Here is a 15953-nt window from a genome sequence, read left to right as displayed (position 1 = left end):
CTCTATTTTCTCCACCTCTATGCCCACCCATCCCAGGTTGAGTTCCCTCATTTTAACCACTTCTTTAGATTACTTTTCATTTGAGCAGTATTTGAAATGACAAAAACTTAGCCTTATGAGAAAGAATAGTGTATTACTCAGTGTAACTCAAGTCTGAATTCCTTAATGTAGCTTTCCAAATAGATATCAAAAAACAAACAAACAAAAACCCAACCCTCCCCCCCCCCCAGCCCTTTTGAGTCGATTTTGACTCATAGCTACACTGTAGGATGGAGTAGAACTGCCTCATATGGTTTCCAAGGAGCGGTTGGTGGATTTGAACTGCTGGTTTTATTTTTTTTTGGTTAGCAGCTATAGCTGCCCTGTGTCTCCAGGGCTCCTCCAGAATAGATAATATAACAATATTCTAATTTAATAGATAGTGTAACAATATTCTAACTTAATGTCCATTTCTAGCCTCAGATTCCTTTTTTCTTTGCCTTTCTTTGTTTTTCAAACACAACATGGATGTTTAGGTACTTGCTTCTTTGCTCAGGTTGCCTCTTTGGCCTGGGAGATCCCGAAGTGCTTTTGTTTTTCCCTAAATTACTCACCCTTCTTGGCCCAATTCAAATATTATCCTGTTATGTGCTTCCAAGACACAACTACTAGTTCTCTGTCTTATGAGGCAAACGTGCTTGTGTCCGTTGAGCTTTTGTTCTTGTGTTCTTAGCTGACTGTCTGCCTATCCCACTGAATGTAAATTCCTCAAAGATGGAGACATTTCTTCTTTATTTCATGTTTCATGTGGAGAGTGAATGCTTAGCAATTATAAACATGAATAGGAGAACCAGAAATTGTTCCAAGAGAATGGTTTATGGAGCACATGGTATCATTAAGCTTATAGGAAGTCCAGTAGCCTCTTGTCTTAGTGAGGTTCAATCTCATGGTGCCGCAACATCTCTGGCTGATGTGTAAATAAAATTGGTGAACCGGAAGACAGTTTTTCTGCTCTCATGATTGACCTCAATATTATGTTTTTATTATTTTATTCAAAAATAATTTGAGTAAATACACAATAAAAGGCACAATACAGTAAAACAAAAAGCTACAACAAAAAACCCACAGAAACCAAAATGAAACATGAGCCAGACGAGAAAAGCAGACAAAGGATAAGAAAGTTAGGAAGATTAGCTTAATTAAGGGGATCCCTTGTCTATTTGCTGTAAGGGAACATTAAAAACCTTTGCGAACAATGTCTCTGAAAAAATTAAATCAGAGGTTATTAAGACAGTTCTTTCGGGGGGGGGGGCAGATGAATTGATTACCGTATTCCATAAGCATTAATAGAATCAACTGGACTTTTTAGGATCTATTTTTTTTATACAGAAAACAACCAAAGATTGAGGTCTCTAGCTAGTATCATTACTTATAAAAAAACAACCTGCGATATACAGATGACACAGCCTTGCTTGCTGAAAGTGAAAAAAAAAAAAGAGGACTTAAAACATTTACTGATGAAGATCAAAGACCACAGCCTTCAGTATGGATTACACCTCAACATAAAGCAAACAAAAACTCTCACAACTGGACCAATCAACATCATCATGATAAATGCAGAAAAAATTGAAGTTGTCAAAGATTTCATTTTACTGGGATCCACAATCAGTGCCCACAGAAGCAGCATTCAAGAAATCAAACCATTATTGCATTGGGCAAATCTGCTGCAAAAGATTTCTTTAAAATCTCAAAAAACAAAGATGTCACTTCAATGACTAAGGTGCTCTTGACCGCAGCCATAGTATTTTCAGTCACTTCATATGCATATGAAAGATGGACAATGAAAAAGGAAGACTAAAAAACTGACACATTTGAATTATGGTATTGGTGAAGAATATTGCATGTACTATGGACTGCCAGAAGAATGAACAAATCTGTCTTGGAAGAAGTACAGTCAGAGTGCTCCTTAGCAGCGAAGTTGGTGAGACTTTGTCTCACTTACTTTGGACATGTTATCAGGAGGGATCAATCCCTGGAGAAGGACATCATGCTTGGTAAAGTAGAGGGCCAGCAAAAAAGAGGAAGACCCTCAACAAGATGAATTGACACAGTTGCTACAACAATGGGCTCAAACATACCTACTATTGTGAGGATGGTACGGGACTGAGCAGCGTTTCATTCTGTTATACATGGGGTTGCTATAAGTCAGAACCAACTCGATGGCACCAAACAACAGAGAGTAAGTACCTCAAAGAGGAGGTATTTTGAGCTGTTGATAGAACTTCCCAAACTGGGGCCCCTACTCCCTGGATAACCAGGTCTGATAGTATTGAATGTGAGTGAAAAAGAAGCCTATGTAATGAGTCTGTAATCCTTACGTACTCAGAAATCCCTTGATAGGAGACTCTGGGTATATGAAAAAAATTGGGAGTATTTCTACCATAAGAGCAAAGGGTTACAGAAATAAGAGGTAAGGCTTGTAAACTGTGGACAGATTGGCTTTCACAGAATAAAAGTTTCCTTAGCTCTGTTCAATCCTAACCAGCGTAAGTCAAAGGCAGAATGAAGGTGGGAGTGTTTATAAGGAATCAGTGGCATTTCAAGGACCTCAAGGGATACAGGTGGATCCAGAGCTGAAATGTCAGAGACAGAGGCCCCTCCATCTCTCTCTGGCCACCTCTACATCTGTCTGCTTCTCTTGGTCTGTCTGTTTCACCTTATAGTCTCTTTGCAGACCACTTTGCTCTCCTCCTTCATGCCGGGACTGCACATGCTAACATGAGGTATGGCTCCCCACCCCCGGCATTTAGATGTCCTTAAAAATTCAGTGCGTTCAGGTAGTTGACTAGAGTCCCTGAGTACTGACACTAACTGAGCAAGAGAGAGGATCTGATTGGTCCAGCTTGGGTCAGTATTCACTGTGATTGAATCCACGGTGGCAGATGGGCAGGGTCCTGGAGGTTTACAACTGGAGAGAGGTTTTAGAGATAAGGGCAGAGGCCAGTCAGCCACTCATAAAGATTAACTACAAACCTTAAAAAAATTCATGAATGTAGGGCCACGTTTTCAGTACGTAAAGGCCACATAGGGACTTTTGTTTCTTGCGGGGAAGAAAACCAGAACAACCATGAATCAGCTTTGCCTTTGGCCCTTAACGAAGGCTGTGCCTTGATCATAAATGGCGTTGCTGAGTCCGGGTCAGTCCTGTAGTAGGCGAGAGAGTGAATTTCAGACGTACTTGTGAAATTCAAAGGCATGAGTAATTGCTTTCATAATCATCTGTATCCATTTTTCTTGACAAAAGAAGGATCTGAGGACATCAGTTCATGAGTTTAATAATAGTTGTCATTTCTTGCTATGGACATTAGTCAGTATTTGGCCTTTAGCTATGACATTATACTCTTAGCCACTGTAATCACTTTTTTTAACCCACCTAAAAATAAGACCATCAAAAATGACGAAAGTCGTGGTGAGGGTAGCAATTGGCAGGGGCTGCTTCCTTCTTCTCGTCTCTCCCATCAGGCTTCCCAGCAGGATTCTTGTCTTTTGTTGACGTTGGCTCCTTGCCTTTTCCTCTGCCCACAGGTACTTGTTCTTTTTTGTTTTTTTTTTTTAATACTCCAATAAGTTTCTACCTGGCTGCACTGTCATAACATCCGTGCCCCTAGCCAGAACTTAGAGTTATGCTACATGCTTTACATTTTTAAAATGAAATGGAAATTTCGTTTCAAATATAAATAGCATTTATGAGTCCGACCAAACTGCACCAAGTGCATTTTCAAAATTATTCTGCAGTAAATTGCTTCTTTTAATTTTTTAAGGGATTTTTTTTCATTATGCCGTTACTTGTCTTTATTATGCCTTAGTTCTGATGATAGCACTACCAAAATTATAATGGTTGTTTGTCCCAGTAATTTAACAGAGTAAAACTTACCACCCTCCATTCTGAAGCAACAGTAAATAGCTGAGTGCTAAGTGAGCTTCAGTGGAGTTGGAAGGACAGCATAGACATCAGGAAGCAGAAGGGTCACCTCTAGGCAAACTATGTATTATAGCAATTTAAGAATTTAATAGTTATATATGTCCCTTTTTGTGTTTCTTTTGTCAAAGAAAATGTAGTGAACCTTTATTACTCTATTCTTTGCTTAATTTCCAATCTCATTTCAAGTAGCTACATAACAGGAACTTTTTCATACTTTTCTTGTATCTCCTCAGTTGTGCACACAACAAGCATTCAATAAATGCTTGTTGATTTGTTGACCAAATAAATACTGCTGTTTTTGTTGTTGTTAGCTGCCATCAAGTGAGTTAATACTCACGGTGACCCCATGTGTGTGTCAGAGTAGAACTGTGCTCTATGGGGCTTTTAAGGCTGTGATGTTTCAGAAGCAGATCACTGGGCCTGTCTTCCAAGGTGCCTCTGTTTTGGTCCAAACCACCAGCCTTTCAGGTGGTAGTTGAGTGCTTAACCATTTGTGCCAAAGTCCCTAGGTCACGCAACAGTTTGTGCTCAACTCTTAACCTGAAGGTTGATGGTTTGAACCCACGCAGCGGTACTACAGAAGAAAAGTCCTGGTGATCTGTTTCCATTAAGATTACTACCAGGAAAGTTCTCTGGATCAGTTCTATTCTGTAATAATACATGGGGTTGCCAGGAGTCAAAATCAATTCAGCGGCAACCAACAATAACAATAAATACTGATATTTGTAAATAAAATAAAATAAATTCTTAAAAAAGTTTAGTGTATCATAGACTCTCATAGAATACACTTTCTGCCTCTTCCCACTTCCCTTTCATCCCTAAACAGTTTAGATGGGGTTGGTAAAGGTAGATGTTCATGCCACTGGGGTGAGAATTGGGACCTATAGTGGCCCTGGTCTAGCAGGCTGAGAAGGGATATCTGCACATGAGGGTGCCCCAGATTGAGGAGAGGGAACCTGAGCAGGGTGAGGGGGGAGTCCATGTGTGTAAGGGGCTAGAGTGTGAGCAGGTTGAGGAGATTGTTCATGCAGAGGGTGGCCTGGAATGGGGAGTCAGTGCCAGAGTGGGGCAAGGAGGACCTCCAAGCAGGCTTTGAGTCCATGAATAAGCAAGGGGATGGTGACAGAGATAGGATATTGGTTATGTACAGAGGGATTGATCAAATAAGTAAATATATTAAAGATAATGGGAGTCAGCCTTTCAGTGTTAGAGAAAAGATTTGCAAATATTGCAAGGGAGAACATTACGATGAACCTTTTGGGCTGGAACTAACAGTATTCTCATAAAATCATGGTTTTTGATATAAGTAAATAGGTAGTTATGGAAGTAAATATAGTTGTGTGTTTATAAAGACACTGAACATTGATAATTGTGTGTGTACCTGTGTATGCAGTATGTGTTTACACACATATACCTAGCTCTGTCCACGAATAGCAATGAGCACACTCACCATGCAGATCTGGGCTTCTAGGTATCATTCTCTACTAAAATAACCCAGGGGTCCTTTGAGAAATACTGCTTCCAGGGCTGGGGCAGGAAAAGTTAGATAAGCCTAGACCATCTTGTGGCAAAAAACAGGGATCTAAAAGTCAGCTTGGAGGGGTTCCCGCTGGCTGAATTAGGTTCAGTTTGAGTATCAAAAAATTCATGATTTTGATATATTGGACCCCATTAAATAAAGCAGAAAACCATGAATAAGCTCAAAGTTTGATGAGAAGCAACATTGTTTCAAATAGTTTCAAAGTAACTCCTTACAATAATAATTGCAAAGTAATTTTTCAGTAGAGAAACATGGCAGTTCCCGCCTTGACCAGATGATCAAAGTGAGCGTCATTAATATGGGAAAACTAGAGATTATGCATTATTGGCTATACCAGAGATGCATAACATTAGACAAACCCAAATTGAAGAGCATTCTACAAAATGATTAGATTGTGAACTTGAAAAGTGTCAAGTTCTCAAGGTCAAGGAGAAAGTGAGGAAATGTCCCCTATTGAAGGAGGCTAAATGTTTACAGCTGTGCTTTGGCTTTCATAGACTTGTTTTAATTTTCTTCACCTTCAACATGCTTATGAGCAACTGATGGTCTGTTCCTCAGTTGGCCCCTAGCCTTGTTCTGACTGATGATATCTCCATCATCCCTTTCCACGGATGTAGTCAGTTTGATTTCTGTGTATTCCATCCTGTGAGGTTCATGTATATAGTTGCCATTTGTGTTTTTGAAAAAAGGTATTGCCAATGAATAAGTAAGTCATTGGTCTTGAAACATTCTATCATGTGATCTCCAGTGTGCTGTCTGTCATGAAGGCCGTATTTTCCAACTACTGATCCTTCTTCTGTGTTTCCGACCTTCACATTCTAGTCACCAGTAACAATTAATGCGTCTTGATGGCATGTTTGATCAGTTTTAGACTGCAGAAGTTGGTGAAAATTCACCTGAATTTAGAGACCATCTCAAGAATAGATTTGATGCATTGAACACTAATGACAAAACACCAGACGAGTTGTGGAATGACATCAGGGACATCATACATGAAGAAAGCAGGAGGTCATTGAAACGACAGCAAAGAAAGAAAAGACTAAAATGGATGTCAGAAGGGACCCTGAAACTTGCTCTTGAAGATTTCAAAGGGCGGCTCAAGAAGACACAGTAAAGTATTATAATGAAATGTGCAAAGACTTGGAGTTAGAAAACCAAAAGGGAAGAACATGCTTGGCAATTCTCAAGTGGAAACAACTGAAGAAAAATTCAAGCCTCGAGTTGCAATATTGAAGGATTTTATGGGCAAAAAGTTTAGTGTTGCAGGAAGCATCAAAAACAGATGGAAAGAATACACAGAGTCACTGTACCGAAAAGAATTGGTTGATGTTCAGCCATTTCAGGAGATAGAATATGAGAACTGATGGTACTGAAGGAAGAAGTCCAAGCTGCACTGAAGGCATTGGTGGAAAACAAGGCTCCAGGAATTGACAGAATGCCAATTAAGATGTTTCAACAAATGGGTACAATGCTAGAAGTACTCACTCGTCTTTGCCAAGAAATTTGGAAGACAGCTGCCTGGCCAACTGACTGGAAGAGATCCATATTTGTACCCATTTCAAAGAAAGGTGATCCAAGAGAATGCAGAAATTAGCAAACAATATCATTAATATCACACACAGATAAAATTTTGCTGAAGATAATTAAAAAATGGCTACAGCAGAACATTGGCAGGAAACTGCCAGAAATTTAAGCTGGATTCACAAGAAGATGTGGAATGGGGAATGTTGTTGCTGATGTCAGATGGACCTTGGTTGAAAGCACAGAATACCGGAAATATGCTTATTTGTGTTTTATTGACTGTGCAAAGGCATTTGACTGTGTGGATCATAGCAGATTATGGATAGCATTGTGAAGAATGGGAATTCCAGAACATTCAGTTGTGCTCATGTGAAAACTGCACATAGACCAAGAGGCAGCCATTCAAACAAACAAGGGGATACTGTGTGGCTTAAAATCAGGAAAAGTGTGCATCAGGTTTGTATCCTTTCACCATACTTACTCAATCTGTATGCTGAGCAAATAATCTGAGAAGCTGTACTGTATGAAGAAGAACGGAGAATGCTGCACCAGGATTGGAGGAAGGCTCATGAACAATTGGCAGTATGCAGATGACACAACCTTGCTTGCTGAAAGTGAAGAGGATTTGAAGCACTTACTGATGAATTTCGAAGACCACAGCCTTCAGTATGGATTATACCTCAACCTAAAGAAAACAAACATCCCACAACTGGACCAATAAGCAACATCATGATAAACAGAGAAAAGATTGAAGTTGTCAAGGATTTCATTTTATTTGGATGAACATTCAGTGCCTGTGGAAGGAGCAGTCAAGAAATCGAATGATGTATTGCATTGGGCAAATGTGCTGCAAAAGATCTCTTTAAAGTGTTAAAAAGCAAAGACATCACCTTGAAGACTAACGTATGCCTGACTAAAGCCATGGTATTTTCAATTGCCTCATATGCATGCGAAAGCTCGACAATGAATAAGGAAGACTGAAGAAGAATTGATGGCTTTGAATTATGGTGATGGTGATGAATATTGAATATATGATGGACTGCCAGAAGGATGAACAAACCTGTCTAGGAAGAAGTATAGCCAGAATGTTCCTTAGAAGCAAGGATGACAGTTCTTCATCTCATGTACTTCGGACATGCTATCAGGAGGGACCAGTCCCTAGAGAAGGACATCATGCTTGGTAAAGTAAAAGGAAAAAAAAAAAAAATTTTTTTTTTTAAAGGTCAGCAAAAAAGAGGAAGACCCTCAGTGAGATGGATTGACACAGTGGCTGCAACATTGGGCTCATGCATAGCAAGGATCACGGGCATGTCGCAGGGCTGGGCAGCGTTTCGTTCTGTTGTACGTCGGGTCACTGTGAGTCAGAACTGACTTGATGGCACCTAACGATAACAACAAATGTTTATGACAACTAAATGTAACATGTGATTCTGAACTAGACCATTTTGCTGTAAAGAACATTATTGGGACACTTGGGAAAACTTGAACATGTGTAAGGATTACATAATATTGATGTGTTAGTATGAATTTCCTGATTTTGGTGGTTATGCAAAAAAAAAAAAATGCTCTTTTTATAGATGACTAAAAAAGGTAGAGAACTATCAATTTTTTTTTTTCCAGGCTAGCTTTAGAGCGATACCAAAACAGTATCATTTTAATACAAAAAAGACAAGTTTCTAGTAGTACCCTTATTATAAACATAGATACAAAAATTCTAAATAAGTGATTAGGAAGGGAAATGCAGCAAACTATTGAAAGTATGACTAAATGGGGATCTCAGGAATGTCAGACTTTTCATCATCAGGAAATCTTTGAATGAGTTCTTTACAGAAACAGATTAAAGGGGGGAAAAGACTGTATCTTAATCAATGTCACTCTGAAACATTTAATAAAATCCAATACCAGTTAATACCCTAAACCCTTCACTTGCAACAGGAAGAAGCTTGGCAATGTGCTAAAGAGTATGCGTTAGTTTTCCACAGCAAGCATCGTGGAGTGGCGAGCCTTCTGCGGCATTCTTAAAGTCAGGAATAAGGTGAAGGTGCTGTTACTGCAGCTACTCAACAGTGTGCTAGAGGACTAAGCCCACACAATAAATCTTATTAAAAAGATAAAGAACTATTAGAAAAGAGGAGGTAACTCTTGTTATCTGTAGAAGATAACAAAATATCCTAAATTAAAAAATAAAAGACTATGGAAATTTAATGGACAAGCGTTTAAGACCAGTGAGACTTAAGATATTAGAACTAAAAGATCCAGGCTTATAAGAAGGACCGTAGTGAATAATGCCACCTAATTTGAGTCTCTTCTGTGCCAGGTGACAAAATTAATTAAATTTATGTTATTATTTTTGTTAGTTGCAATGGAATCAGATTATGTGTAACAGAATGGAATGTTACCCGGTCCTGTGCCATCTTCATGATCGCTGGTATATTTGGGTCTATTTACTGCAAGCTAGACACCAGTATTTCAGATATCAGCAGAGTCATCCATGGTGGGCCGATTTCAGCAGAGTTTCTAAACTAATACCAGGAAGAAAGGCCTGGGGATCTGCTGAAAATTAGCCAATGGAAACCATATGGATCATAACAGAATTAGGTATTTGTACTGTGTAAACCCAAATTATGTAAGAAGCTAATTTATTTTTAGACAGGAAGCTTTTATGATTTTTTGTCATTGCTTGGAAAAAGTTTTAGAAAAGAAAATAAAATTGGTGTGGGGCCAGTTGACTTGCTGGTCCCTAAAAACATCCATTTTCGGATGGTCACCTCCCCTTTCATATCTGCTTTTGCAAAATCATTACGCCAGCAGATTCACATATTCAAGTATGAATAAATTCATATTCTGTATTTGCAGTAGAGTCCCATTCTCTTTTTATCTGTGTGACCTTCTTCTGAGTTGTAGACATTATTATTGTCATCATTACTTCATGCATCATTGAACCCTTTTTGAGCCGTTGATCCAAATTTTCTAATGGGGACATTAACTCAGTGTGATACTTATGATAGAAAATACTAAATTCACAATTATGAAAAGTATATTGAGAATGATGGGAAAATTCATCAGCAGGGACTAGAGCATTCTCTTGACTGAAGAATAGGCAAGAGGAATTGACCAACACAGTCTCTTTAGTGCCTGCTACATCAGAAGGTGATGATGGTTATATTTGTAAAAAAGTTTCTGTGCAAATCAAATCATTTCACATCATAAATCCCTGAGAAGCTTGTTAACAGAGTCATTCTATTGCTTTTGCTTCTGAACCTTCCAAATTATCTGCAGACCACTTGAATGAATGGTCACTGTGAAGCACCAGGTATCTGGAAACTTCACTTCCATAAGCCCTACTCCTCAGTGTTTCAGAAGGGGAAGTTGAGGCAGACTTCTGGGTTAAAATTACACTGAAATGGAGTAGCTAAGAGAAGCTGCTCACCTCTGCCAGGTCTTCTATGCATTTATTTCTATCAGAGAAGCTCAAAGCATTTCCAGGCACTGAGCCTAGACTTGGGACTTTGCTCTGACTTTACTGCATTTGAAGGACTTCTTATTTGATGTTGAAGTTTGAATGTGTCCTTGGTAATGACGAACTTTAGAGGTCATTGGGGGTGGAGGAATGATACCTCATAGAATTTTTTCCCCAAAAAATCTTTCTTTAAAACTACCTAGATGGCGTGTCTGTTTCTCTGTTTTTAAAGGAACACATTTATCCTCAGTTTAAAGGAATTTTTCCCAAAGTTATCTCCCAAAAGTATTAAATCTTCTTCTTTTTGATTATTACAATAATCAAGAAAGAAATCTTTTTGGGGTTTATTTAATATAATTGCTGGTACTTTTTGACAAAGAAACGAAACAAAACCTTTCAATTGCTTAGGAAAATATTCAACTTGGTGGCGTCTCCAGACAGTGGTGCAGTTTTTACGTTGCTTTTGGTTTCTGCATACTGAAGGGATTGGACCTTTTGAAAGTGTAATTATTTGGATATGGCAAAATCAAATTAAAAAAAATGTATGTGTATGCGTGAGAAAAAGAGAGAGAAAGAAAGCGAGAGGATCCTTCTTAAGGAAACTTTGCAGCCTCTTCCCTTTGCTAACCTTACCTTTGCTTTGCTTTGAAGTGGTAATAGCTGGTATTCCCGCTTGGAGTAAATCACAGATTTCTAATGAGTTTCCTGATATCTGTCCTGACCTGATTCAGGTCAGTCTGTGCTGCTTTCTTGTGGTTGAAAAGCATAGAACAGCAGGTAAGCCTTCCTCTGCTCATTAAGGTTTCAGCTAGTGATCTCAACTCAAGCGTTTCTAATTAAAATGTAAAGATGATTAGTATGCGCCATTAATAGAGGTTTGTCTTTCAACCCGGAATGCAGCGATGGAGCTGCCAGGCCCCTGCTGCACCACCAGGGCCGGACAATTGCTGCTCTTGGCAGGGCCTCCGAACAGGCGGGGGTTTCTGTCTGCTACTTGAGCTACTGGAGACAGCCACAACTTAACGTTGGCCTCAGAGGCCGGGAAACAGGAGACAGGGCTGGAGGAGCCAAGAAGAGGAACAAACTGCAAAGGCAGCTCTTTCCTTCTCACAGCTACGCTTCCCCAGTGCTGGCACTGCTGAATGAGAAAGCGGCTGAAAAAGGATAATAAGAAAGACGCTAAGCAATATTTTAAACTTACTCCCTCACCAAAAAAAAGAAAAAAAGGTATATATTCATATGGTGGCAATTTTTTTTTTTTCCATTTTGGCGTGAGGGATTCAAGTATCTATATATAATCCCCAGTTATGCAAAATATTTTATTATATGTTATCCTATTTACAGAGTCTCTGGGCGGTGCAAAAAGTTAATGTGCTAAGCTGCTAACCAAAAGGTTAGAGGTTCAGATCTACTCAGGGGTGCCTTGGAAAAAAGGCCTGGCTGTCTACTTCCAAAAAATCTGCCACTGAAAACCCTGTGGAGCACAGTTCTACTCTGACACACGTGGTGTCGCAATGTGTGGGTGTCAACTTGATGGGGACTGGTTTCACTCTACCTAAATATATTACTTTTGATTTGACATCTTGAATTGAGATAAAAAACCAAAAACCAAATCCATTGCTCGCAAGTTGATTCTGACACATAGCAACCCTATGGGACAGAGTAGAACTTCTCCATAGGGTTTCCCAGGGAGCACCCGTAGGATTCACACTGCCAACCTTTTGTTTAGTAGCCGAGCGCCTAACCACTGCAGCACCAGTGCTCTTTGAATTGAGATATTAAGCTGCTATTTGCTGGTAAGCAATTTTTTTTTTAAATTGTAATAGCTAAATTATTTCATTTTTAATTTGAAATTCGTCATTACTTGAATAAAGGTGTAATGCGTAATACATATGTGCAGGAATTAAATGGAGGATTTAAATCACAATTTGTAATACTTGTGGCCTCTCATTAATATTGTGTTGATTAAATTCAGGAGGCAATGAAAAGCAAATCAAAACATTAAGAGGCATGTGAATGTGTTATTATTGCCCTTTATCTTAGGAATCTTAATGTGGGGATTTAAGACAAATCATAAATAAGAATAAAATTAATGGTATGTAGGCAGTGTAATAAGGAGTCCCTGGGTGGCGCAAATAGTTGAGCACTTGACAACTAGCCAAATGGTTGACAGTTTGAACCTACCCAGAGGTACCTCAGAAGACAAACATAGCAGTCTGCTTCTGAAAGATCACAGCCTTGAAAACGCTATGGAGCAGTTCTGTTCTGCATACCTGGGGTCACCATGAGTCCGAATCAGCTAATAGCAACTATCAACAACAGTAGACATTCCAATAATTAGATAAATTTTTGCCACCTTATTGTTTATATTTGTTTCACTAAACCATCCTCTGAACTTCTGATTCATTTCAATTAAGTTAAAATATAATTAGGGGTTCTTATTATTTATCGTCCTTATTCAGAGCTAATAGAATAAAAACTGAGATTTTAAGAAAAAATGTCTCTGTCATTCTAACTTCCACTATTTTTTTCCTTGTGTAGCTCATCAGAACAAATGACCTTAATATTTTTTAGCATCACTCCAAGATGCTGTCTGTAGCTGTTCTCACATTTGGATTGGGTTATATACACATACCAACAAACCTGTATAACACACACACACCACACAGACACATATTTATGTATGTATGTATATGTGTATATGTCATGCATATGTGTGTGTATAAAAACACGTATATAAGTGTATAATATCTACATATCTGTTAATCTAAAATGTAACTTCTTGCTGGATCTGTTTGAATTCTGTTAAGCTCTAAAATACCTTAGGATTTTGGGTTTGGGGTGGAAATGGTGGTTGGAAAAGGGTTTCCAGGTGGAGAAAAAACCGTAAGTATTTAATATCACAGTTTTCTCAGGTTATCTTCATGGCCCATCACTGGCTTTTACAGACGGAATTGGTGAGGGAAACTCGTAAGAGGTCTTAAAAATAACATAATTCACGAACAATTCTGTACTTTCAAGGAAGTGTTTTGGCATTGAGTTATTCTAATCTCTGAAACTGGTGATATTTTAAAACTATGAAACTGCAGTTACGTGTGAATAGCTACTTTGGATTGACTCACCTGAGTGTTTTGGCTTCCTTTAAAGTATGTGCTTTCTAGCTGGTCTTCTCAAATCCAAGCAGAACTCCAAATTTACGAATGACTAGTGTAATCCTGGAAGGAGCCCTGGTGGCCCAGTTGGTTAAGCACTTGGCTGCTAACCTAAAGGTCGGTGGTTTGAACCCACTAGCTGCCCCGCGTGATAAAGATGTGACAGCCTGCTTTCGTAAAGATTACAGCCTTGGAGACCTATGGAGCAGTTCTACTATGCCCTATGAGGTTTCTGTGAGTTGGAATAGACTCGATGGCAACAGGTTTTTTAGTGTAATCCTGATGCCTGCAAAACCTTGCCTGGCAACTGGGTGGATGGGAGCGATGTTAGGCAAATGGAAGTAGAATATGTTTGAGCCATCTGGCTGTTTTTGGCCGTGGGCTGCTGTAACGTACACTAGAGGCCATCCTCTTTCTCCTTCTCTGGCTCTCATCGGCCTGCACTTGATTAGAGATTTAAACATCAGGGACCGTTGTGAGGCACAGGCTCCCTAGCAGAGGAGTCCTCTTCTCCCAAGCCTCCACCCAGGTGTCTGTCTCTGCTCACTGTGTGGTAGGGGTGCGCCATGATTCCTGAACATTATCTCCACATCTCATGCTGTCTGGAGACAGGTGTGGTGAATAGTTGAGGCTTCAAGTATTTGGAAGATTCTCTCTGATTTTTTTTTTTTTTTTTTCCCCAACATGGTTTTGGTATTTGGGTGTGGCATGAATGTGTATTTGTGAAAGCTTAGCACTATATCTCCACTGAAAACTTTTTTAATCTTTATCTTGATCTGAAACTCCATGGGTGTGATGGTAGTAAAATTACAGATGAATGCATAATTTACGGGAGTAATTTAAGAAGTAGAAATAAAATTCACAGGGAGGCAGAGAAAGCTTCAAAAGAGGAGGCGACACCTAAGCAGGTGTGAAACATACGTGTTTAATTATAACAGCTACGAATGTACTTGTTAAAGCATTCAAACAATACATTTACTTACATGTTTGTATATGGAAACGTTAAATGCGTATCGTTCTGAAATTTTCTTTTTTAACTAAAAAATATGTCATAGACATGTTCAGTTGGTAAACATGGATATACCTTATTCATTTTTTTAATATTCTTTTATTGTGGTAGAAAATATATGTAACAAAATATTTGCCATCTCAACAATTTTTCCATGTATAATTCAGTGATATTGATGTTCATCACGTTGTGTAACCATTGCTGCTGTGGTTTCCCAAATCACTTCACCGCCATTAACAGAAACTCAGTATCCCCTAAACAATGACTCTCTCTTTCCCTTTCCCTCCCTCTCCTGGTAACAACTTAGTAAGCTTTGGTCTCTTTACATTTGCCTGTTTAATATAAGTGGGATCATATAATATTTGTCCTTTTGTGACTGACTGGCTTCATTCAGTGTAATGTTTTCAAGTTCATCTATGTTGTAGCACATATCAAGACTCCGTTTTTCTTTATGTCTGAGTAATAATCCATTGTTTGTGTGTACTAAATTTTGTTCATCTGTGGATGGACATTTAGGTTGTTTCCACCTTTTGGCTATTGTGAATAGTGCTGCAGTGAACATTGGTATACACACTTCTGTTTGTATTCCTGCTTTCGGTTCTTTTGGATATATACCTAGAATTGGGATGGCTGGGTCATATGGTAGTTCTATGTTTAACTTTTTGAGGAACCACCAAACACTTTTCTGCAGTAGCTGTACCATTTTGCGTTCCCACCAGCAATGGACGAGGGTTCAGATTTCTCCACATTCTCACTGGCACCTTTTATTTATTCATTTTTAATCATAGCCATTCTGATGAGGGCAGAGTAAATCTCACTGTGGTTTCGATTTGCATTTCCCTAATGACTAATGCTACCACATGTCTGTCAGTTTGTCCTACTGTGGTGGCTTTCATGTAGCTGTGATGCTGGAAGTTTGCCACTGGTATTCAAATACCAGCAGGGTCACCCATGATAGACAGGCTTCAGCAGAGCTTCCAGACTAAGACAGACTAGGAAGAAGAACCTGGCGGCCTACTTCTGAAAAAATTGGCCAGTGAAAACCTTAGGAACAGCAGTGGAATACTGTCTGATACAGTGCTGGAAGATTAGCCCCGCAGGTTGGAAGGCACTCAAAATACGACTGGGGAGGAGCTGCTTTCTCAAAGTAGAGTCAACCTTAATGACGTGGATGGAGTAAAGCTTTTAGGGCCATCATTTGCTGATGTGACAACTCTCAAAATGAGAAGAAACAAGCAAACATCCATTAGTATTGGTATGTGGAATGTACAAAGTATGAATCTAGGATAATCACAAGTTGTCAAAAATGA

The sequence above is a fragment of the Elephas maximus genome, chromosome 23 (genome assembly GCF_024166365.1).
Source record: "Elephas maximus indicus isolate mEleMax1 chromosome 23, mEleMax1 primary haplotype, whole genome shotgun sequence".
Taxonomy (NCBI): Eukaryota; Metazoa; Chordata; class Mammalia; order Proboscidea; family Elephantidae; genus Elephas; species Elephas maximus.
Note: the sequence above shows the minus strand (reverse complement) of the source record.